The sequence below is a fragment of the Doryrhamphus excisus genome, linkage group LG16, assembly GCF_037039965.1.
Source record: "Doryrhamphus excisus strain RoL-2023G ecotype Guam linkage group LG16, RoL_Dexc_Guam_v1.1, whole genome shotgun sequence".
Classification (NCBI taxonomy): Eukaryota; Metazoa; Chordata; class Actinopteri; order Syngnathiformes; family Syngnathidae; genus Doryrhamphus; species Doryrhamphus excisus.
This window is the reverse complement of record NC_136372.1, coordinates 14,174,208-14,188,132: the sequence shown is the minus strand read 5'-3', so window position 1 is coordinate 14,188,132 and position 13,925 is coordinate 14,174,208. Positions and strand designations below refer to the sequence as shown.

Genomic DNA, 13,925 nt, shown 5'->3' with positions numbered 1-13,925 from the left:
ACGCCTCCTGATGACAGCCCGCTTATTCAGCACAAGTTTTTTTTTTACGGTACGCCGCATCAACAAGAGACGCCGTCAACGCACTGAGATCATTCCCAGCGCCTTTTTTGGAGACGCGGTACTCACCATCTTGATCTGTGACAGCCATTAACAGCTCATTCTTGTTGGAATTTGGAATCCTTTCACTGTGGAAAGAAGAGACAGGCAAAGCGTCACACACTGACTGCACAGTATCAGGTTAAAGCAACAGGAAGGAATAATTGCTTGCTTGCCCCCTGGATCACCCCCAAAATACGAGAAGTGGCATTTAGCTTGAAGAAAATGGGAGAAAATACTCCAATAAAAGTTGGATAAGTGAATTTGGTCACTCTGGGAATGATGCAGACAAGTAAGGAAAAACGATTCTTGTCGATATTCAACAGTACCAGGGGAGGATTTTGGGTTGTGGGGGGTGCTGGAGTCTATCCTAGCTGTGTTTGGGCGAGAGGCGAGGTACACTCTGGACTGGTGGCCAGCCAATCACAGGGCACATATAGACAAACAACCATTCACACTCACATTCATACCTATGGACAATTTGGAGTCAATTAACCTAGCATGTTTTTGGAATGTGGGAGGAAACCGGAATACCCGGAGAAACCGCATGCATACACAAGGAGAACATGAAAACTCCACACAGAGATTTCTGGAGAAAATCCAGAAATGGCCGAGGGTGGAATTGAACTCGGGTCTCCTAGCTGTGAGGCCTGCGTGCTAACCACTCGACACCCGTGCAGCCTGGTTTAAGTTACATTCATTCATTTTCTATCGCGTATCCTCACCAGGGTCACATGGGGGTGCTGGAGCCTATCCCAGCTGTCTTCGGGCGAGAGGCGGGGTACACCCTGGACTGGTGGCCAGCCAATCACAGGGCACATATAGACAAACAACCATTCACACTCACATTCATACCTATGGACAATTTGGAGTCGCCAATTAACCTAGCATGTTTTTGGAATGTGGGAGCTAAACTGGAGTACCCAGAGAAAAACCAGAGATGGTGGACTTGAACTCGGGTCTCCTAGCTGTGCGGCTTGCACGTTAACCACTCTGGTTTAAGTTACATTGTGAAAAGAAACTGCCAAATTTTAGCGTGCCACACAAAGTTTGTATTGTAATTTGCATGCAAACAAAACACAAGGTGTCCTGGCAGGATGAAAAGTAGATGACGTGAAGTCGCCGTGGCAACCACAAAACCACACTTATTCTAATCATAAGCCAGCACAACCTCACGATAATTCTTAAATTGATACTTTAAGGATCCATTTATGAATATTGTTGCTTTAACTCTCTTTGAAGTGAAAAGTATGTCATGTGAGACCAAGATGGAAAATGGTGGACGCCAAAAGGAGCAGGTTCTTCACAGCGCTGCCTGGCAATAACGTGTCAGAGACAGAAATAAATAAGTCAAGCCAAGGGTGGATTTCATCAATGTCACCAAACGCAACGGGAACGGTTTTGTTGAAGTCAGCGCTTAACTTCATGCCCAGTCAGAAATCGGTATTCCCCCCAAAGAAACGAAGACCAAAATGCCATTATCCACGTGGCTGTCCCACTTTTCTGACCCGAAATCTGGTAAGGGTGTGCTACTGGTTCTCTGGTGCGATTCACGTCAGAGCAGAACTGTGTGATCGTTTAAAAAAAAAAAAAAACACTGGCGAAGCCTGTTCTTCCTTTAAAAATGATATAAAGCGTCCATAAAGTGACGTCTTAACATGTGGCGGGAAATAAAAGAAGCGTAAAAATAGCAGATGTTCAGAGTCACTTCTGGAAAAGGTGTGTCGAGGAAGTTGTAGTCTAAATTTAGCGTATTTACCGCCATCAATTGAGTAAATTGAGCGGCTGGCTCGGGAACGTGGAAAAAAAAAAAACGACAAGAAGACCTAAAGTAATATTTCTCATTGATTAGCATGAGCCAGACTTTTAATTGAAATTAATTCACTTAAGTGTTTAATTCTCAAATAAGGATTATGCATCAAAAGTTTTTCTTTACTGAATATAAACCTACTACACCCGGGGTCTCAAACTCAATTTACCTGGGGGCCACTGGAGCTAGGGTCTGGGCAAGGCTGGGCCGCATCAAGTTTTCAAAAAAAAAAAAAAAATCGCATTTATTAAAACTTTTTCAGTGCTTTGGTTCCGATTTTCTACAATAAAAGCTCTGATAAAACGTTCCACTGATCTCAAATATCTTCATTTTTATTTTTCTGCACAAAATAAGATGAAAAATAAATAAATCAAGAATAAAGAAAATCAATTAATCAGTAATAAATAAATATAATAATAATAATAAAACGGCAAATAATAAAAACTTAAGAAACCACATATAGTTGGTGGGTAGACAAATTATTTTTTCAGATTAAAATGAACAAAGCATTATTAGAGCCCTGTAGACATGACAAAACAATAGTCACATTTATACTTTTTTTATTTACAACATATTGCGCAACTGCAGGGTCTTGAGACACATGCTAACTCGCAAACTAGAGAGCTAGCGACCTAAACGGTAGCCTTCAAGTTATTTCCTTTAAACTTAAAATAGCCAAAAACTTACCACTTCCACACGGATAGGGAGGATAACTATTAACAGTTATTTAACCTTTAACATGAACATTAATCAAACGTAATAATTTTTTTTCTGGGTACATGATACCATACAGCATCCATATCAAACTTGCGGGGGCCGCACTAACATTAAACTTTCATATCAAGGCGGGGGCCTCAAACGAGGTACATTAAGTACATTACATTTAAGTACATTAAATGAATCTTTAATTATTAAATTATAATTTATTTTTTATTAAAAAGATAATTGCAATTGTTTTAATAAAATTATTATTACTATTATTATTATTATTATTATATTTTATTATTTCTTTTGATTATTTCTTCCCCATATACACACAAAATCACACATACAATAATATACTGTAACTAAAACGCACATGTAATAATAATAATTTCCTGCAAATGTAATAGTTATTACATTTGCAGGAAATTCAGTATTATGTTTGCAGTGGCCAAATTTTATTACGTTTGTGGGAAATTATTACATTTACGGGATTATTACATTGAAAGCTGCAGATTTGTATTACGTTTGTGGTTTATTACGTTTGTGGGTGTATCACCCCGCCCATAAGACGACCAATTTAGGGCTGACCGGAACCACAAATATTGTATAAGACATATTCAAAGATAAAACATTTTGGAGAATATGACTTATCAATGTGGTGGGGCACTGCCCCTGCCCCCCCTCTACTCTAGGCGTGTGCATGTGTGTGTGTGGCAGTCTGGAGAGGATGCCTCCAGGCCAGGCTGAACAACGAGCAAAGTAGAAGTCGCATGTCAGCTCTAAAGCATGCACGTATCTAAAAAACACAAGCGTAAACACGGGCGATGTCAGGGATTACACACCCGAGATATCGCCGCAGGAAAGCCCGGGCAGGTGTAGCCATCAGGGCGGACGCATTCCCTCCCGTCTTTGCTTCTTTTTTTTTATTCCTCCGTCTATCTGACTGACAGCTCATCCGCTTGCCTCATCTCCTTGACTGGATGACAGCCATGTAAACACATGCATGCCTTACTAGTCTACCACTAGTATACCACTAGTCTACCACTAGTATACTACTAGTCTAACACTAGTATACCACTAGTATACCACTGGTCTAACACTAGTCTAACACTAGTATACTACTAGTCTAACACTAGTCTACCACTAGTCTACCACTAGTCTACCACTAGTATACATTTAATCTACCACTAGTATACTACTAGTCTAACACTAGTCTACCACTAGTCTACCACTATTATACATTTAATCTATCACTAGTATACTTTTAATCTACCACTAGTATACTTTTAGTCTACCACTAGTCTACCAATAGTCTACCACTAGTATACTTTTAGACTACCACTGGTCTACCAATAGTCTACCACTAGTCTACCACTAGTATACTTTTAGACTAACACTAGTCTACCAATAGTTTACCACTAGTATAACTCTAGTCTACCACTAGTATACTAATAGTCCAACACTAGTCTACCACTAGTATACCACTAGTCTACCACTACTCTACCACTAGTATACTTTTAGTCTAACACTAGTCTACCACTAGTATAACTCTAGTCTACCACTAGTATAACTCTAGTCTACCACTAGTATACTACTGGTCTAACACTAGTCTACTACTAGTCTACCACTAGTATACTCCTAGTCTACCACTAGTCTACTACGAGTCTAACACTAGTCTACCACTAGTATACTTTTAGTCTAACACTAGTCTACCACTAGTCTACCAGTAGTATAACTCTAGTCTACCACTAGTATACTACTGGTCTAACACTAGTCTACTACTAGTCTGCCACTAGTATACTCCTAGTCTATCACTAGTCTACTACTAGTATAACTCTAGTCTACCACTAGTCTACCACTAGTCTACCACTAGTCTACCACTAGTATACCACTAGTCTACTACTAGTCTAACACTAGTATACTACTACGCTAACACTAGTATACTACTAGGCTAACACTAGTCTACCACTAGTATACCACTAGTATACCACTAGTCTACCACTAGTATACCACTAGTCTACCACTAGTCTACCACTAGTATAACTCTAGTCTACCACTAGTATAACTCTAGTCTACCACTAGTCTACCACTAGTATAACTCTAGTCTACTACTAGTATAACTCTAGTCTACCACTAGTCTACCACTAGGTAAAAAAGGAGGATGATGCTCATGCTAGCACACATAGTAAAGTATTAATATTACATATTGTGATAAAATGAATATTTGGACACTTTCTCATAGAACCCTGACCTTTTCAGTGTGTGTGTGTGTGTGTGTGCGTGAGTTTGACCCACACGTGGCCTTCAATTAGGCCAACACACAATCCCTCAACAGGGGCGCCCATGTGTTGCCTAATTATGACAAATAGCACAACTCATGCATATGGGGAGGAAAGGGAGTGGGGGGGGGGGGGTCAACAATGCTTTGCATGACAGGCGAGGAAGGGCAACATTCAAGCTAAATTCATTGTAAGTAATGAAAGGGAAGGATGCAAACTAAGCCAAATTTTTATGTCACTTTTACTTTTAATTAATCGTATGCCGGCTGCATGGCAAATGAGCGCGCAGGCCTCACGGCTAGGAGACCCGAGTTTGATGCCACCCTCGGCCATCTCTGTGTGCATGTTCTTCCTGTGCATGCATGGGTTTTCTCCGGGTACTCCAGTTTCCTCCCACATTCCAAAAACATGCTAGGTTAATTAACGAATCCTAATTGTCCATAGGTATGAATGTGAGTGTGAATGGTCCAGGGTGTACCCTTCAGCGAAGTAGCCAAAAGACTATCAGCAAAGTAGCTTGAATAATGTCAACAAACATAGCCAAAAGAGTATCATCAAACCTAGGTCAAAGAATATCAGCAAACCTAACTAAAATAATATCAGCTAATGTAGCCAAAAGAGTATCAGCAAACCTAACTAAAATAATATCAGCTAATGTAGCCAAAAAAGTATCAGCAAGTAGTTTGAAGAATCTCAGCAAACATAGCCAAAAGAGTATCAGCAAAATTAGCTAAAAAATATCAGTGAAGTAGCCAAAAGAGTATCAGCAAAACTAGCTAAAAGAATATCAGCAAAGTAGCCAAAAGAGTATCAGCAAAGTAGCTTGAATAATGTCAGCAAACATAGCCAAAAGAGTATAAGCAAAACTAGCTCAAAGAATATCAGCAAACCTAACTAAAATAATATCAGCTAATGTAGCCAAAAGAATATCAGCAAACCTAACTAAAATAATATCACCTAATGTAGCCAAAAGAATATCAGCAAAGTAGTTTGAAGAATCTCAGCAAACGTAGCCGAAAGAGTATCAGCAAAACTAGCTCAAAGAATATCAGCTAATGTAGCCAAAAGAGTATCAGCAAACCTAACTAAAATAATATCACCTAATGTAGCCAAAAGAATATCAGCAAACCTAACTAAAATAAGATCACCTAATGTAGCCAAAAGAGTATCAGCAAACCTAACTAAAATAATATCAGCTAATGTAGCCAAAAGAATATCAGTAAAGTAGTTTGAAGAATCTCAACAAACGTAGCCAAAAGAGTATCAGCAAAACTAACTAAAATAATATCAGCTAATGTAGCCAAAAAAGTATCAGCAAACCTAACTAAAATAATATCAGCTAATGTAGCCAAAAGAGTATCAGCAAAACTAACTAAAATAATATCAGCTAATGTAGCCAAAAAAGTATCAGCAAAGTAGTTTGAAGAATCTGAGCACACATAGCCAAAAGAATATCATCAAACCTGGCTCAAAGAATATCAGCAAACCTCGCTAAAATAATATCAACTAATGTAGCCAAAAGAGTATCAGCAAACCTAGCTCAAAGAATATCAGCAAACCTAATTTAAATAATATCAGCTATCAGCTAATATCAGAATCTCAGCAGACATAGCCAAAAGAGTATCAGCAAAACTAGCTAAAATAATATCAGCTAATGTAGCCAAAAGAGTATCAGCAAACATAGCCAAGAGAGTTAGCAAACTTAGCTAGGATAATATGGATATTAGATAACTGGAAGTTATGCGTCATGTTAAGAATTCGGTCATGTCCAACTATGAAAAAAGTAGTTTGAAGAAACAACCATTCACACTCACATTCATACCTATGGACAATTTGGAGTCGCTAATTCACCTAGCATGTTTTTGGAATGTGGGAGGAAACCGGAATACCCGGAGAAAACCCACGCATGCACGGGGAGAACATGCAAACTCCACACAAAGATGGCCGAGGGTGGAATTGAACCCTGGTCTCCTAGCTGTGAGGTCTAAGCGCTAACCGCTAGATTGCCGTGCAGCCCAGCTGGTATTGTTTTATGATATAATTGTATATAATAATATTACTATTATATGGCCTATTTCATGGCATTGATTCAGTTTGTGTGCAAAGCAACTTAAAAATGATGCAATTGAGAGAATGGAGTAGATGAGATCACAGGAATAAAAGGCAATCAGATGTTTCATTTGTCTTCATTCATTTGTCCTCCGTTTGACGTAAAAAAAGGAGAAAATGTCTCTTAGCCGATAATTGCAGGGCGTCGATCTGAAACGCGCTCCAACACAAACTGCAAGTCATCCCACCAACGACAACTGCCGATCATCTCCTTTTGCTACCTTTTTCCGCTTGGTGTCACATCTTGTCAGACAGGTAGGGTTTGACGGACGAGCAGGAATGCGAGTCGAGGGATTTGTGTTGGAATGGCGGTCCATTCTTTGGGTGTTCTTATGCAAACACAGCGCCGCTACGTCCTGTTTTTACGCCTTTGGCACGTCACTCTTCAAACTTGAAAACAGGCTGCTCATGCAAGAGAGCAAACAGTCTTCTAATGCCTCGCTTGAACGTAACACACACACCTTTCACCATATCACTCAGTAAAAACAGCAAAACATATGAAGAATTGGGTATATAGTATCTACTGTATTTTTTTATTTTATAATCTATATATTTTTCTATTTATATATAGTCTTTTTTTATTTAAAAAGTTTTTCCTTTTTTTCATAGTTGGACATGACCGAATTCTTAACATGACGCATAACTTCCAGTTATCCAATATCCATATTATCCTAGCTAAGTTTGCTAATTCTCTTGGCTATGTTTGCTGATACTCTTTTGGCTACATTAGCTGATATTATTTTAGCTAGGTTTGCTGATACTTTTTTGGCTACATTAGCTGATATTATTTTAGCTAGTTTTGCTGATACTCTTTTGGCTACATTAGCTGATATTATTTTAGTTAGGTTTGCTGATACTCTTTTGGCTACATTAGCTGATATTATTTTAGCTAGTTTTGCTGATACTCTTTTGGCTACATTAGCTGATATTATTTTAGCTAGGTTTGCTGATACTTTTTTGGCTACATTAGCTGATATTATTTTAGTTAGGTTTGCTGATACTCTTTTGGCTACATTAGCTGATATTATTTTAGTTAGGTTTGCTGATACTTTTTTGGCTACATTAGCTGATATTATTTTAGTTAGGTTTGCTGATACTCTTTTGGCTACATTAGCTGATATTATTTTAGCTAGGTTTGCTGATACTTTTTTGGCTACATTAGCTGATATTATTTTAGTTAGGTTTGCTGATACTCTTTTGGCTACATTAGCTGATATTATTTTAGCTAGGTTTGCTGATACTCTTTTGGCTACATTAGCTGATATTATTTTAGCTAGGTTTGCTGATACTTTTTTGGCTACATTAGCTGATATTATTTTAGCTAGGTTTGCTGATACTCTTTTGGCTACATTAGCTGATATTATTTTAGCTAGTTTTGCTGATACTCTTTTGGCTACATTAGCTGATATTATTTTAGCTAGTTTTGCTGATACTCTTTTGGCTATGTCTGCTGAGATTCTTCAAACTACTTTGCTGTTGTTTGTCTATATGTGCCCTGTGATTGGCTGGCCACCAGTCCAGGGTGTACCCCGCCTCTCGCCTGAAGACAGCTGGGATAGGCTCCAGCACCCCCGCGACCCTCGTGAGGATAAGTGGTAGAAAATGAATGAATGAATGAACAATACCAGGTGTCCATATATATCCATCATCTAATATCGTGTTATATTGTCCCAAAGTGGGTCAATAAGAAGCCCACTGTGACTTTACTCCAATCAATAGCATTGCTGGCTTTGCCGGTTGAACTTTATTTATAGCGTCTGTCTGGCATCTGTCGCATAAAGCATTTTTAATGATGTTTTCCACAGAGATGCCCCACTTGGGCTTACATAACACGTGAATCCGACAACAAACCGATGGATCGGACAGTAAAGTTCAGGGGGTGGAAATCCATCAAGTGTGGAACACAAGAGAGAGCGAGAGAGGCAAGCAGGGTGAGAATCCCGCCCTCTGCCCCCCCCCATATCAGAGGAGCCCTTGGGAGAACTGGATGTGATTTGTATGTGTGTTTTTCAAGAGGGGTGCTCATAAACAGGCATGAAAGGGGCCCCTCTATTCAGCCCACCAGCCGAGATGCGCTTCACTGGGCCCGCCTTTTGTTTTGGCCTTAAACATAAAAAAGTGGGGGTAGATTATCTTGATGTTTCCAAGCCCTGTGATGCCATTAGATGGGTGCCCGCGTTTGGGTGGAAAAAGGCTTCAGTGGCGCTTGAAGTGATTTAAAAGATGCGAGGAGGGAGCGCTGCCCGCAAATCCTGTTTGGGAGCGACCCCGGGCAGGAGAAAAGGGAGGCAGAATGCCAAGGGAGCCATCATTCTATAGTATGCAAAGTTGCTCTCAACTTCATGAGTGCCGTGGATGTTAAAACAAAAGACGGCGAGCATTCCTTTGTCACGTGACGAGGGTCAATGCGCCGCCGTAGCGCGTGGGGTCAGGAAGTGCACCAAACTTCCCACGCTGGTACACTGATGGAGAGGAATACGCTTCCCTACTGGCAGGTGTTTGGTGCCCCCAGTGCCAATGCGGAGATGAGGAATTGGGGGTTGGGGGGCGGGGGGGCAAAAAAAAAACACACGCCACTTCCTCGTCAGCATGACAAATCGTGTTCCCATGGCAGAAAAGGACGATCAAAAAGGAGCACGTCTAATCACGGGGAGTCATCGGTGACATCAGCCAGGTGGAGTTATGACACCAAAACTCCATTCACTCTTCATATTGCAAAATGATAACACTGACTTTGCTGATCCTATGAACAGACCATGACTAGGCCATCAGGTCTAAAAATAGCACCGCATTCACGCTATGTCATGTTAAAAAAAACAGCCACACCATGCATGGTTTTACTTCTCTTGCAAACCACTAATAATAACCAAGAAAAATTATATAATATAAATTAATAATATAAAAGTTTAACACAGGTTTCACAGGTTTCAGACCCAACCGTGATAAGAGAATTTCCACTTACTATATATTCAGAAATCAAATATGTTCATAGTTAAAACATAAAAAAACCTTCTCTAGAGCCCTCTAGATATGACATAACACCCCTAAAGTCACCTTTACACTACAATTACTCAATATAGTAGACATAAAAAGACATAAATAAGACATATACAACATAGAAAACCTGTTTACAACCTTCTAACTACAGTTGAACATGATTAGAGCACTCTAGATATGACATAACACCCCTATAGTCACCTTTACACTCCAATTACCAATATAGTAGACATAAAAAGACAAAATAAGACATAGAAAACCTGTTTAAAACCTTCTAACTACAGTTTAACATTATTAGAGCCCTCTAGATATGACTTAACACCCCTATAGTCACATTTACACTCCAATTACCCAATATAGTAGACATAAAAAGAAAAAATAAGCCGTATAAGACATAGAAAACCTGTTTACAACTTTCTAAATACGGTTGTATAACATTATTAGAGCTCTCTAGATATGACTTAACATCCCTATAGTCACCTTCACACTCCAATTATCCAATATAGTAGACATAAAAAGAAAAAAATAAGACGTATAAGACATAGAAAACCTGTTTACAACTTTCTAAATACAGTTGTATAACATTATTAGAGCCCTCTAGATATGACTTAACACCCCTATAGTCACATTTACACTACAATTATCCAATATAGTCGACATAAAAAGAAAAAAATAAGATGTATAAGACATAGAAAACCTGTTTACAACCTTCTAAATACAGTTGTATAACATTATTAGAGCCGTCTAGATATGACATAACACCCCTACAGTCACCTTTACACTCCAATTACCCAACATAGTAGACATAAAAGACAAAATAAGACATATAAGACACAGAAAACCTGTTTACAACCTTCTAAATACAGTTGTATAACATTATTAGAGCCCTCTAAATACGACATAACACCCCTACAGTCACCTTTATATGCCAATTACTTAATATAGTAGACATAAAAAGACAAAATAAGACCTATAAGACGTAGAAAACCTGTTTACAACTGTCTAAATACAGTTGTATAACATTATTAGAGCTCTCTAGATATGACATAACAGCCCTATAGTCACCTTTACACTCCAATTACCCAATATAGTAGACATAAAAAGACAAAATAAGACATATAAGACATAGAAAACCTGTTTACAACCTTCTTAATACAGTTGTATAACATCATTAGAGCCGTCTAGATATGACATAACACCCCTATAGTCACCTTTACACTCCAATTATCCAATATAGTAGACATAAAAAGACAAAATAAGACATATAAGACACAGCAAACCTGTTTACAACCTTCTAAATACAGTTGTATAACATTATTAGAGCCCTCTAGATATGACATAACACCCCTACAGTCACCTTTATATGCCAATTACTTAATATAGTAGACATAAAAAGACAAAATAAGACCTATAAGACGTAGAAAACCTGTTTACAACTGTCTAAATACAGTTGTATAACATTATTAGAGCTCTCTAGATATGACATAACAGCCCTATAGTCACCTTTACACTCCAATTACCCAATATAGTAGACATAAAAAGACAAAATAAGACATAAGACATAGAAAACCTGTTTACAACCTTCTTAATACAGTTGTATAACATCATTAGAGCCCTCTAGATATGACATAACACCCCTACAGTCACATTTACACTCCAATTACCTAATATAGTGAACATTAAAAGGCAAAATAAGACATAGAAAACCTGTTTACAAACATCTAAATACAGTTGTATAACATTATTAGAGCCTATTATTAGATAGCTAATAAGTACTGGAACATATTTGCTTTTGGGATGGCACATGATCACATGGGAAGACCTTTTGCTTGAAACAAACACAGCCTGTTCTTTTAATAATCTCGCTTACACACACACACAACGGACTTGGACTTGGACCTCGCTAGACCTTGGCTGGGGGGGTGACCGTCGAGATAAATGAATATCTGCAATGTAGGATTCAATGTTAATAAATCGAATATTAGAGTATAGAAAATGACTGTCTAATGACAAGAATTCTACTACACGGCAATCTCCTTCATCCGGAGCTGGAAGGAAATCTAATAGGCATGAGAGAACGAGCGTCAACAAAAGGGACCGGGGCAAACAAAACCACTTATGGATGAGCGCGCTCCACAACAGGACGAGTCTTGTTCCACACTAAATGACGCTGGGCTCCTCTTTTCCAGTTATATCATGTCTCTGTCAGCCCTGGTGGCTTTTTCAGCGGCTACTTGCAGTACATGCAGTACATGCAGTACATGCAGTACAAAAATGGCATATGGCTTGCCATCTAAAGTTGCAATATTATTAAAAAAAAAACAACTAATAAAATTTGGACATATTGAAAATTTTAAATATTGGAACCCCCGCCCCACCTAATACATCTTCATGCTAATAAAATTGTATTATTTGCAATCATAATATTTAATCAAAAAAAATTACTGTAAACTCGTTTTGAAAATTCTTGTAAATATTCTATAATTATTATTTTATTACATAATATTTTGACTTTTGTTTCTCATAATTTTAAGACTCAAAAAAAATATTTTTATTAGATATTTTATATTATTATTATATATTATTTTTTTAATATTTTGATTTTATTATTTTTAAATGACAGGTGTGTTTTTCATTTCCAACTATTTCAACTTGTTGTAATTTTTTTTGTCATAATTCTGACTTTATTCCATGATATTTTGACTTTATTCTCATAACATTATTACCATTTCTGTAACCTAATTTTACAAAATTACAAATTTATTAGTTTTTTGGTTTTTCATCATTTTAAGTTTTTTTTTGTTTTTCATCATTTTAAGACTCAAAAAAGGTATTTTTTTCTATAATATCTCAACTTCATGCAACTAAAAATTTTAACTTTTCCTTGCTAGATTACTTAATTTTTTTTACTTTATTCTTGGAATTTTTTTATCATATGATAAAATCATATTTAAAATATGAAATTATATATTTTTTAAAAACCGACGCAAATGGCCTCCTGGCCGCACTTTGGACACCCCTGCATTCCAATTATCCAATTATGCAAATTGTACGACAACGACGTGAGGCCAGCCAACCAAGTCCCCAAACGGATTGCAGTGGTTCGGGGAACACGGCGGCGCCATAAAACGCAGCAGGGTATAGCCCGGAGAAAACACCTTTGCTAATTTGATCGCACAAGGAAGTGACTGCGTTTGTTTTGGCTGGAAAACGACGAGGTTCTCACTTTGTGCCGCATCCAACAACGTCAAAACATTTCTCCCTCGTCATCCCTCCCGGTGACCCTCCTTGCACAAGCATAAGCCGTGCAGCACTCTCTGTCTAACCGGTTGGTGGCGAAATCGCAGTCTATTGTGATACCCGTTGTCATGGATACGCCCAGGTGCCGCTCACGGGCCCGGCCCGGCCCGGCCAAGACGCCGGCTAATCCCTCTCCGTAGCGCAGTGTGTCAATAATCAGGAATGCGCACTGCCTAAACTGAAGCATTGTTGCTGTGCCAAGAAAAATCACAACTCCGAGCGCTGACACCGCCTCTGGGCACTGCTGTCTCTCGCGCCGGAGAAAGAAGTGACAAGCGGAATAATAACGGGTTACAGTGGATGGAAAAGGAGGGGAGGCTTTGATATGTCTCCAGACAGCTTACAATTGTCTAAATCATAAAGCTCCCCACTACAGGTGGGGACGTGTCAAGCCGTACGTACAAAAGCACTTTAGTGGCTTCTTATTACCGGCGTATGAAAGACGCCGTCCTCCTGAGGAGACCAGCTGCCGTTGGGACGTCTTCGAAGCCACGCTAAGCCCCGGGACAGCAGGAAATATCATCTCCATTTCGCTCAAAATCTCATTTCAATTTACAACAGGGTGGGGGGGCGGACAAATTTTTGTCCAGCGAGGGCCACATGTGGGAAAAATTGAAAAAAAAGATGCA

At 38.7% G+C, this 13,925-nt stretch overlaps 1 long non-coding RNA gene across 1 annotated transcript in view; it reads right to left on the bottom strand.

Moving 5' to 3' along the window:
* The window catches only part of LOC131103126 (uncharacterized), a 68,790-nt gene that overhangs the window by 22,935 nt on the left and 31,930 nt on the right, over positions 1-13,925 (bottom strand). Inside the window, exon 2 of the long non-coding RNA XR_009119562.2 lies at positions 127-185. This is a non-coding gene — a long non-coding RNA (uncharacterized LOC131103126). The remainder of the gene's footprint in view (positions 1-126; positions 186-13,925) is intronic.